The sequence below is a fragment of the Barbus barbus genome, assembly GCF_936440315.1.
Source record: "Barbus barbus genome assembly, chromosome: 11".
NCBI lineage: Eukaryota > Metazoa > Chordata > Actinopteri > Cypriniformes > Cyprinidae > Barbus > Barbus barbus.
The window spans coordinates 17,047,076-17,059,190 of NC_136739.1; positions in this window are offsets into that span (position 1 = coordinate 17,047,076).

Genomic DNA, 12,115 nt, shown 5'->3' on the forward strand with positions numbered 1-12,115 from the left:
CTACTCACTGCTGTGTGTGTGCACTTGGATGGGTTAAACGCAGAGCACCAATTTCGAGTATGGGTCACCCTACTTGACAATACGTCACGACTTTACTAAAGTAAAAAAAAAAAAAAGTAATGATATTTTAAAAATCATTCAAATGTTTACAAAGAATATACAGTCATGGCCAAAAATATTGGCACCCTTGGTAAATATGATCAAAGGCTGTGAAGGCTGTGAAAATTAATCTGCATTGTTAATCCTTTTGATCTTTTTTTTTTTTTTAAATCACAAAAATCTAACCTTTCATTGGATAATAAGAATTTAAAATGGGGGGAAAGATCATTACGAAATAAATGTTTATAAATCTTAAATACATCGGAGCCCAACAGGTAGCATGTCTTCCAGGTCTCTTTCTGCTTTCAGACAGTGACAGTGCGTCTACCCCTGGTGTGAGCCATCTGTATTCACTTATGTCAGGGCGAAGCTGGCTGTATTATCCGTCTTGCAAGGTATTGATTGGATTACAGCAGTGGGGCGAGGTGCGGAAGCTGATGGGGCGAGTGTGTGGAATGAAGCCGTTTATTCCCAGCGGTGTCAGCACCCTCACGACCAACCACTCATTCCTCGGTTAATTCGCCCATCCCCACAGGGAAGCTTCTTCACAAGGCTCCATCAGCTGAGCACTAACCCAGGATAAAGGCTACTTAATCCAACCTCGTCCGTCACACCGTAGATAAGAGGGAATGTGGCAGCATATGGAATTGTCAGTTAAACTTGTAGTTTGGGATCCTGTAAATGTCACTGGAGGGGTAAGTTTGGAGGGAAGAGGTGTTCCCATTTGAATTTGACCATCTATTTCTGCTTCACCCTTCTTATTTTCCTTGGGTATGTCTTTTTAATTCCAGAGACACCAAGTATGTATATTAACTTGGTTTCTGAGCATGAACAATTGATGTTTCATATAATGTTTATAATAAATATAATAACATGAAATTAATTACAGCAGGTATAGCTTGTCTACAGGGACGTGAGTGAATTGTGTTGCTTTTGTTGTTCGTTGTTTCACATGTCCCTCATAAACATATCATCACTAAAATGGGACTCCATATCAAGCATGGGCTACATTTTGCTAGCTAACTTAATGACAGCCGACAATTTATCATATTGCGAATATCTGTTTAAATATGGCATCAGAGTTTATACATTACACTTTTAAAGAAGACATGTCTGTTTTCTCTACACTGTGGCCTTTCATTCATGCTGCAACAGCACTTTTTTTCCACTGAAAACTGATATTTTTAAAGATGCTCACCTAAGTGGATATATTTGAAAACAATGTTTTTGCATTGGACTGTGAAAACATAAGTCATTGAAAACGATTGTAGTACTGGCGTTGTTGTGCCTATTTTTCATTTTAATGTTGCTAAAGATGAATGTTACCTTGTACCATCTTCATATTATATTCCTACAAAGATGCATGATAATTACTTACAGTTGCTGTCCTTCGGCAAATGATGATGGCAGTTTTACACCATACACGTCATGATGATTTTGAATGTGACCTGGATGCATCAGTAAGTGGTGAGACTTTTGCTAATAAAATGATCGTGCTTGAAGAATAGTGTGAGAACTTTATGATGTCTGGTCTCTCTGTGTCACTTAATTGTGTGTTATTATGTTTTACACATAATGCATCAAAGTGATTACAGTGTGGTAATTTAAGATTTACATATGGAGAGCATTTTGAAACAAAAACACTTTTTTCAAAATCTGACACCAATCCAGATTAAGCAGAACAAGAAAATAACACAGCTGCAAACTGTAAATTGGATTCCCCTTCAATTCGGTCACTCTACATTGCTATGGGAAATACATTTTCCTCTAATACTACTGAAGCCTTATTGAATCACGCCAGTGAAACTGTCCAATGGCGTTCAAGCGCGCAAAATATGAGCGGGAATTCCACTCTATATAAGGCAGTGCTTGTGCATTATCCATTCAGAATCTTTTTCTTCAGCCAACCTTCTACGAGAAGCAAGAAGCCTATCAACAAGCCTACTCATTGTGATCTACACGCTGCAGCAGACACGCCTTCTCTTCCTCTGCTGTGTTCCGGTGAGCTTCGGAAGCAAAGATGACTCGCGATTGCCTCTCCTGTGCGGAGCCAATCGAATCTTCTAATGGCCACAAATCGTGCATCTTCTGCCTGGGTCGCGCCCACACAGAGGCGGCGCCTGGGGGGGCGGACTGCCCCCACTGTGGGGATATGAGTCTCTGGACTCTCAGGCTCCGTGTGGCCATCGTCCAAGGCGATGAACTCGCCCAACTAACTCTGCCACACTCTTCCTCTGCAGCCTCTTTCAAGCCAAGGAGGAAAGTGCCACGAGTTTCTGATGCGGATCTGTCAGGATCAGGTGACGAGCCCACGTCGGCTCAGTGCCCACTCGCTCCTCACCCCCTTGCTGCAGGTCCCCTTCCAGTGCGCTTCATGACCGCTGATCGCCGCACCTGTGGTGTCTTTCGGTTCAGTTTTGTGTGTAATATAAAATTATTATATTTCGTTTCGCTTTTTTTTATTAAGTTAATTTAGAAAAATGTTTGGAGCATTTTTGTTCGTTAAATAGCCTATAAGTTTTTGTTTTTTAAAGTAACGACCAAGCGGCCAGCGGCATGAGCTGATCATAGCTTATGTTTGATAAATTAAGCCTTCTCATATAATCACGACTTGCCTAAAATAAAATCTATAGATATACTAAAACAGTTCAAGCGTATAACAATGTTTAAACGTTAAACCTGCGCTATAATAATAATGTGCGCTAGCCTATATCTAAGTTTGTGCGGAGAGTGGAAGCTAAAACACGCTCTGCAGGACATGAAGGCACCAGCGCAAACACTTTTAAAATAGCCTACACCCTCATTTTTTTTTTTTTTTTGATAAAGGTAAGAGTAATACATCATTCGGAACTGTAAAGGGTCTACTTGTATTTGTGTGCACTCACAATACCAACAAAAGGTAGTTCGTTTATAAAACAAAGAAAACAAACATGATGCGCTTTCTGTCGTCTTGAACAGGAGCGCTTCACAAAAATGAACCGAAGCTGAGCGAATACATGCCTCACAGACATGATAAATATATCTATAGAAAGCTTTAAATTATCACTTAACAAAATAAAAAAAGATTTTATTATAATCTTAATCATAATCAATAAAGATGCATTTCTCTCTAAAGGCGTGTCTAATGAGGAGACTGCAAGTCAGGATCAGCAACTTCATCCTTGCGATACGGACTCAGAAAATATTAGTTTATTAGTAAATAATTATAAATAATAATATCTCCTTACTATTTCCCGCAGACACATTCATGGTTATGTTTGCTGGGGTTTTGCAGCAAGCTTTAGCCTATTGGGTGCATTTGAACGCAGAACTCTTCAGCTGCGCTGAAGTCACTTGAGCACGCTGCTGCTGCTGCGGGACACTAAACACCGTCGAGCTGTTCTCAGTCGCGTGGTGTCATGTTGTTTCCACCAGCGCGGCAATTTTTTTCATCACTAATCGATGGATGTCTACAATATAAAAATGAGAAACCCAAAACAGGCCCGAGGCCCGGCCCGCATCTGAACTATGATGTGAAAATTGTCTCGAAGCCCGGCCCTAGTGGCGTAAAAAAGTCGGGGCCGAAATGCAGGGCTCTATCTCTCGGGACCCCCGTTCGAGCCCATACAATCAGCGAGTTTGCGAGCGCTCTCTCTCAAGACAGCGCTCCTGCTCGTGCTGGCCTCTGTTAAGCGAGTTGGAGACCTGCAGGCGCTTTCAATTGACGACCCGTGTATTGAATTCGGGCCAGGTGATTGCAGACTCACCTTGAAGCCTAGAAAAGTTATGTGCCTAAAGTGCTTTTGACTCCATTTAAAGCGCAGGTCATAACACTATTTGCTTTCTGCCCCGAAACACCGACCGGGACGGAGCTGCTTAATACACTCCTGCTGTGCCCTGTACGTGCGGTGCGCACTTATATAGAGCGTTCTAGACCGTTCAGACTCTCGGAGCAGCTATTTGTATGTTTTGGTGGATGCACAAAAGGACTGCCTTTGTCCAAGCAAAAGCTGTCACACTGGATCGTCGACGAAATTGTTTTGGCTTACAGCTCTAAAAGCGCAGAATGTCCGATAGGGGTTTGGGCCCACTCAACCCGTGGACTCGCGTCCTCCTGGGCCTGGGCAAATGGCATGTCTATTCAGGACATCTCGCATGTTCTGTCAGTGCGAGCAGCGCACGCACCTACTCAGCCTCAGCTATGTTCTGAGATGTGTATCAGTGTTTCGACAAGGTCGTATACACCCTGTATTGACACACCACCAATTCAATGCTGTCCATAACATTTAATCACAATGTTATGATATAGTTCACCACGTCTTTTAGGACTTGATCACCATCATACTCTGCTTATTGAGCACCGCTACGGCCGTGCATCATTACACATGATTTCATTGAAATTAAACAATTTCAACTAATCTATATGTGAAAGCGCCGAAGCCACCGCCATTTCACATTCTCTGTTTCACCGGAGTTAACGCCGCCCCTGGTGTGACACGACATCTAGTTGCCACACCCCCCCTGACTTTTACATTGTTTCGACTAGGTCCTATAGACCTGAGCTGTGTTTACTCATTACGGCTCCGGATGTGAAATTTTACATACTTAGACGAGCCAGGCTCCATCGCTGTGACATGGCGGGATTTGATACGTTCCCATAGCAATGTAGAGTGACTGAATTGAAAGGGAACGCTCTCGGTTACTTACATAACCTCGGTTCCCCGAAATGAGGGAACAAGACATTGGGTCTCATTCACTAAACATGTGTACGCACAAATTTAGCGTGAAATGTGCGTACGGACGTTTTCACGAATAAATCATGATTCATCAAAAACTTTTGTACTAAAATTTATTCTAAATGTATGAAAAAGTTCAAGAACAACTTATACCACACGTACGCAATAATCATGTACACCCGGGGCCTTATAAGCATGTATAAAGAACCCTACATATAATTAGATATGCTATTTACAGGGTGAGTGAAAAGTAACTAGACATTAAAATTGATAATAAAGTATAATTAGAGGTCCAATTATATAAATTATATATATATATAATTAGAGGTCCAAACAACAAATCACCTGATCTGTCCTTATATAAACGGTGATTATTGTGTCTCACTTTGTGTTTGGAGGCATGGCACACTTGGTACTGCTTGAAGACATTGCGGCGCGTGCTCTAAGTAGAGAGCACGTCTTTAGAGAGCGCACAGATATGTTTGCTGAGAGTGACGAATGGCTGTTCATTCGCTTTTAAATAGCAAATTTTTTCTGGCTTCCACCTCCGACAGCAAAACCTCACGTTCATTATCGTTAAAGTTATTTTTCTTTGTCTTTTGTTTTGGTGCCATAATTGTCTTTCTCTGGACTAGTGCCGCTTTGCGGAAAAGCCCTTATATGGAGCTGGTTTGGGAGTGTATTATGCTAATCACTAACCTCGTGCACGCGGGCGTTCATTTAGAAGACTCCAAATTCACTAACAGAAGAACGAGTTTAAGAACAAGCTCATGTGCGTAAGCATGTGTTGTGAATTAGGCGGAAAGTTTTCGTGAGAAGTTCAAATGTGTGTATAAATACGAAAAACGTACGCAATTATTAGTGAATGAGACCCACTGCTCTTATTGCCGTGTCACCGAGCTCAGGATCTTAGAATACAAGTTGCTTCAGTCAAAGAATCTGAATGAATGACGTACAAGCACTGCCTTATATAGAGTGGGATTCCCGCTCATATTTTGCACGCTTGAACGCCATTGGCCAGTTTCACTGGCTTCAGTAGTATTCGAGGAAAATGTATTTCCCATAGCAATGTCTCGTTCCCTTATTTCGGGGAACCGAGGTTACGTAAGTAACCGATAGCGTTATATTTTCTGACCCATGTGGAAAATTTCAATCCAAATAGAAAATCATTATTCTGAAATATATAGAACATAACAGATTAAGAACTGTTAGATAACACACACTTTATATGAATATGATATACAGTATAATAAGACATGTTCAATAATTTAGAGCCAGAGAATGCTTGCGTGAGCACCATCTATGCATCATTCGAAATCAATGGACGTTTGAGTGCCTTTGATGTCTTGAACAGTGTTGGGAAGGTTACTTTGGAAATGTAATAGGTTACATATTACAAGTTACCCTACTTAAAATGTAATAAGTAGTGTAACTTTTCAATTACTTTATTAAAGTAATTGTAACATTTGGACTAATCAGACACACAACTATTTGTTATATTTAAAAAATAATCTCTTATGCCCCCTCACCTAACCCAAAAGGCCAACTATGAGAAGAAGGCAGAACAGGCCTCTGGTTCCAAGGCAACCCATCTGATAACACTTGTTTTATTGCTCAAAGGAATGCGGGCAGAGCAACTCACTTCATTTCCCCTCAGGAAAGAGACATTATGCCATAAAAATGGACTCTTCTCTAATTAATTCATAGAAAACCCTTTCTTTGAATGAACACACATATCTTCAGGTCATTGTGTATATTATTACTGTTCTTGTATATGTTTTTGTGTATTGTATCCGGTTTTATGCATGCTTATGATAGAACACTAGTTAATATTACCTCATGTATATCATGTCTGGTCTCTATCAATTCGTCTTCGGATGATCGAATTTAGAGTGTATATTATATGTCGATACCTATGCAACATATGTGTTCTGAGAATCTTTAATAGTTTGTATATCAACTTCCAATCCAGTTAATATGCAAATTACCATGCATGGAGACAAATAGTCGTAAATTTTCCCTCCAAAAGTTCAAGTCACCATAGGCTGTTTGACTCCCCAGAGGTGTGCCCTCTATAGCAGATAAAGCTCTCACATCAGTGACGCCCCTGAAGTCTGCGGTCCTGTTAGATCCTAAGAGGATGAGGAGGATGTGAGCTAGAACTCTTCTGGACCCTTACGTTTTTGTGCCAGGCCTTGCGGCCATTCAACAAAGTATCCTCGGATCTCAGCAGATATCTTTCTTAGCTCTTTTTCTCTTTCTACCTGGGAAGAAACGCCCAATTAACACCGAGCCAGAATAACATCTTTTGGAGTTCATCACCCTTCAAACCCGGGAGAACTTGAAGAACTCCAACACCACCAAACCTTCAAACCATCATAACTTTCATCCAGGACTGCATCCGGACACTCATTCAACGACCAAAGGCATTGCAAGCATCGTACATTTAACTAAACGAAACAGAGGTTTAGCATAAGCTATAGACCCCGTTATAAATGGCGGTGATGGTTTTATTCAGGTGGTTAACTGACTCTTTTCATAGCTTCATTCTCTGGTTTCCTGATGGTTTCATCCATCAACTCTCATTTGCCCTTTCCCCATGTATGAGTGAATGTATGTTTGTTTGTATGTTTGTTAGACTAGTCTGAGTTAATGTTTAGTTAATAAAACTCTTGTGCACAAATTACATGAGTTTCTGATTCTGCCTTGCAAATTAATATCCCTTTAGGATTTTTGATCCTTTCTACATGCTCTAATGTATTAATACTTAGGAAAGTATTTTCTGTGGCCAAGAAAATATAATTTCTTAGAGATGATATGAATGTACACTGAATGATCGCTTGACGAACAGATGAATTGTTGGCAATTTATTTCTGCTACAGTTATTACTGTCAGCCGATTTAAATAATTAAGGTTACACTTTATTTCGATAGTCCACCTTAGACATGCTACTAACTATAAGTAACTTTTTAACTACGTCAACTACATGTCAACTAATTCTCATTAAATTGCAACTACATATCTACTAACTCTCAGAGTAGACTGTTAGGGTAGGTTTAGGGTTAGTAGAATAAATTGACGTATACTTGCAAAGTTTCTGATAGTTAGTATATTGTATGTTGTGGACCCATAAAAATAAAGTGTTGGACTATATTAAACAGACAGTCTACTAAAACTCTAATGACTGCTAGTTGACATGTAGTTGCAAAGTTACTTACTGTTAGTAAGTAACTTTTTTGAGATATTTCATCTCAAAAATATTGCAAGAATTAGATGTTTTGTCTCCAATCAAGACTTGGAGAAACTTGTTCATGCCTTTATCACCAGCAGGGTGGATTACTGTAATGGTCTCCTCACTGGCCTTCCCAAGAAGACCATTAGACAACTGCAGCTCATCCAGAACGCTGCTGCCAGGATTCTGACTAGAACCAGAAAATCTGAGCATATCACACCAGTCCTCAGGTCCTTACACTGGCTTCCAGTTACATTTAGGATTGATTTTAAAGTACTTTTACTCGTTTATAAGTCACTCAATGGCCTAGGACCTAAATATATTGCTGATATGCTCACTGAATATAAACCAAACAGACCACTCAGATCATTAGGATCGAGTCAGTTAGAAATAACAAGGGTTCACACAAAACAAGGGGAGTCTGCGTTTAGCTATTATGCGGCCCGCAGCTGGAACCAGCTTCCAGAAGAGATCAGATGTGCTAAAACATTAGCCACATTTAAATCAAGACTCAAAACTCATCTGTTTAACTGTGCATTTGAATGAGCACTGTGCTATATGTCCGAACTGACTGCAATGAATTTTATGTATAATCATTTTCTTTAAATTTATTTTAAATCATTTTCTATATCATTTTAAAATTCCTTGTTTTTATTATTCTTATTTCCATGTTTTTATTGATTTTAATGTCTATTTCACTTTCTTTTATGTAAAGCACTTTGAATTACCACTGTGTATGAAATGTGCTATATAAATAAACTTGCCTTGCCTTGCCTTGCCTAGTAGAATGTCTATAGTGGACTATCAAAATAAAGTGTTACCTTAATTAATTGTAATTATTTATATACAATTCCCGTTTGAGCTTATAAATTGCTACATAATGTAACTGATTACATTTGATTACTTTTTGATTACTTTTCTAAATTTCTAATGTTTTGAGCTGTTAATCATTTTCAAACATGTAAACCAGACAGGGTAAACCTTACAGTAGTACTCAACACTGATTACGGTCACACTTTCAAAATCCTTCATCTCTTGAATTAAGATTTTTTTAAAGTAGACATTGGATGCAAAATTCACTTTTACATGGTGTTTGCATATAAATGTATCTTAGCAGTGTGTGGACACAACCACCCTACAATGTTAAAAATCCATTCACTCCTTTTTTTAATCTCCCAAAAATCTAAACCATCTCAATTATCAAGCCATTTTGATTTTCTGAGCAGTATGATGTCATATTGTTCAGCCCCCACCCTCAACCGCTGAAGTACTGTCTAATATTAGCATATTTTCGCCCTCAGCCAGTTGTACGAAGTCCATCATTTTCTCCAGCAGCTGTAGCGACAATGTCTTGTAAGCAATGCAGGTGTTTTGTACTTTTGTGATGTAGAAGAACATAAGAATTTAAATTTTATCCAGACACTAGAGCCACTGAGGACACTATGCATTAGTTTTGTTTTTAATGGTAATGCGCCACCGAACACACCTAAGTTCGTTTATATCTGCACAAATAATTTTACTCCAGATTGCTTTCTGAACGAGGGACAATTCAAGGCAGGTTTTGTTAAAAAGTTTAAACTCAAGGATAGATCAGTACCCATTGTTCATGATCCAGCAGCACCTCCAGAAGAAGTATGTACACTTTATATTTTTTATGATTATTTGCAAATTGCCTTTGCTCTACCACGGAAGAGAGGGGTGGATGAACAGAGCTCATTAGCTTTTAAAGGGACATGCCCCAAAATGAGTCACTGTGAACAGAGCAAAGTAAAAAAAGGGTGTTGTTTTACACAACCACTGAGGAATTTTAACCAAAGTATCTTGCAGACCGTTCATGAAGATCCTAAAGAATCATACCAACTTGTGGAAGATCAATATCCCCTTTGAAGCACAGCCACCACAACATCTGTCATCACAACATCAATTTCAACTGTATTTTCTTCCATACATGAATATATATATATATATATATATATATACTGTATATTGAAAAGCCAATCATTCTAGCCCCAAATCCATTTGCTGAGAAATAAGTAATCCCCAATAAAGTGATAAATATTTGGGTACATCGGATATTTAAAAAAATATATTTTAAAAGAAGTCTCTTACGCTCATAAAGGCTGGATTCATGTTATCAAAAGTATATTTAAAACAGTAAAATTGTGAAATAGTATTTACTAGGGGTGGCACGGTACACAGATGTCAGGGTTCGGTACCTACCTCGGTTCGGGGGTCACGGTTCGATACAATTTCAGTACAACAGGAAAAAAAAAAGAAAATAAATCTATGCTCAGCTTCTTTTAATTTATTTTGGACAGACAGTAGTGCAAATTACAATTTTTTCCACCTAGATGTGAAAATACTAAATATTATTGCATGCTATATACATATAATCTGTTTTGTTTTCATTGTGAGCGTACACAAATAAAAGCAGACCTTTATACAGTGATTATTAATAAGACAATAAGTGTTTAAAGTTGATTCTGCTGGTATAAGGAAACAGTTGAGGTGATCACGCCGGAGCGCACGCACACACAAACAAAGAAAAAAACACACACATCAGTTCCAGCATTGCTAACTTCACAGCGCAGTTGGTACTTTATCAAAATAAAATACAGTGAGCCAAACATCAGCGCGCCCGCCTCTGTGTCACCGCTGGAATGTGACTGAAGTACAAAGCCTATAATTTACATGATAAATAATAGTTTAGCATTCAGATACGTTACATCGCAAATATGGAAATATTATGGAATATTTGGATTTGTGACGAATGAGAGAGGTAGGATACACGAGCACAAAGCCCCATTTCGCAAACAGTTGAGTATACTCCTTTGTCCAACCTTGTCTCATAAAAATATGTACCTCTGTGCACTATTTGTGCAATGCCGTTTTTACGTACCTTACTGCACATTTTGCCAAGTAGGGATAACTGCAGGCTTGAGCAATGGGCGTGGTGAAAGGTTAGGGCGTGCCAAAAGGTAGGGGCGTGGAGAAAGGTCTTAATGATTGGTCGACAAAGCTGTCTGTCAGGGTGTGGGGGTAGGGTTAGGGGTAGATTCTGTTGTACTGATTCACCTTTCGGAACGCCTCATTTCAGCACGCCCATTGATCCAGGCTGCAGCTACCCACGTCTCCATTTTGCCTCAGTTTGATAGAGAAATGTCCACTGAGTGGCGCTAAAACACGGGTCCAATACATAAACCCTGGCACATTTTTATTATGTTGATATAGGTACGTATTGCTGTGTTTTTATTACGTTGCTTCAGGAACGTATTGCGGCGGTTCAGAATTCAAATATCCAGGGACCGTCGCTAAAACATTAATGCTCTATCGTGTTGGAAATATGCCCTACACCAAACCCAACCCTAAACCTACCTGATAGTGTTAACAAATGCAAAACTGATATAAATTTTTTTTTTTGATATGCAGATTTGATCTGCTTTGTCTACGCATGGATACATAGGATTCGAACCGGAGCTCCTCACCCCTCAAGTATGTCTCCGTACTCCATACACCGTGAGCTACCGAACAATCCTACTGCCTATGGAAACCCATAGCTGTGATGGATAGCTATGAATATGTGTGACGCTAACGTTCAAAATCATCATTTTTCAGATCTCCCAGCATATTAATATTGTTTTGAAGTCATTGTTTTGAAGCGTCTCGCTAAAAAGTGCACCCAGGTACATAAATGCCATGAGACCAGGTAGCCTTTTTCAGTCTATGTGAGAGATGCGTTCAGAATCAGCACATGGTCATTGTCTAGATTTTCAGGATTTTTTGATGAAAAGAAAATCAAAAATAGCAGCATATATAGATAGAACTTTATCTAATGTATATTCACTACTTCTGTACAAAAACAAAGACTACCATAAGAGTAATTTGACTTCTTTCAGTGTTTTAATATAGTAACTTTTCCAGAGCATCCTGGGCATCACTATGTTTTCTTATCCAGTGATATCTTAGAGTAATAGGCCACTGAGAGTGTAAACAGTCCATGGAGAGATCTGCACAGTGTTGCACATATACACATCTAGATTAAAAACACCACAGGAGAGTTACAGGAGTC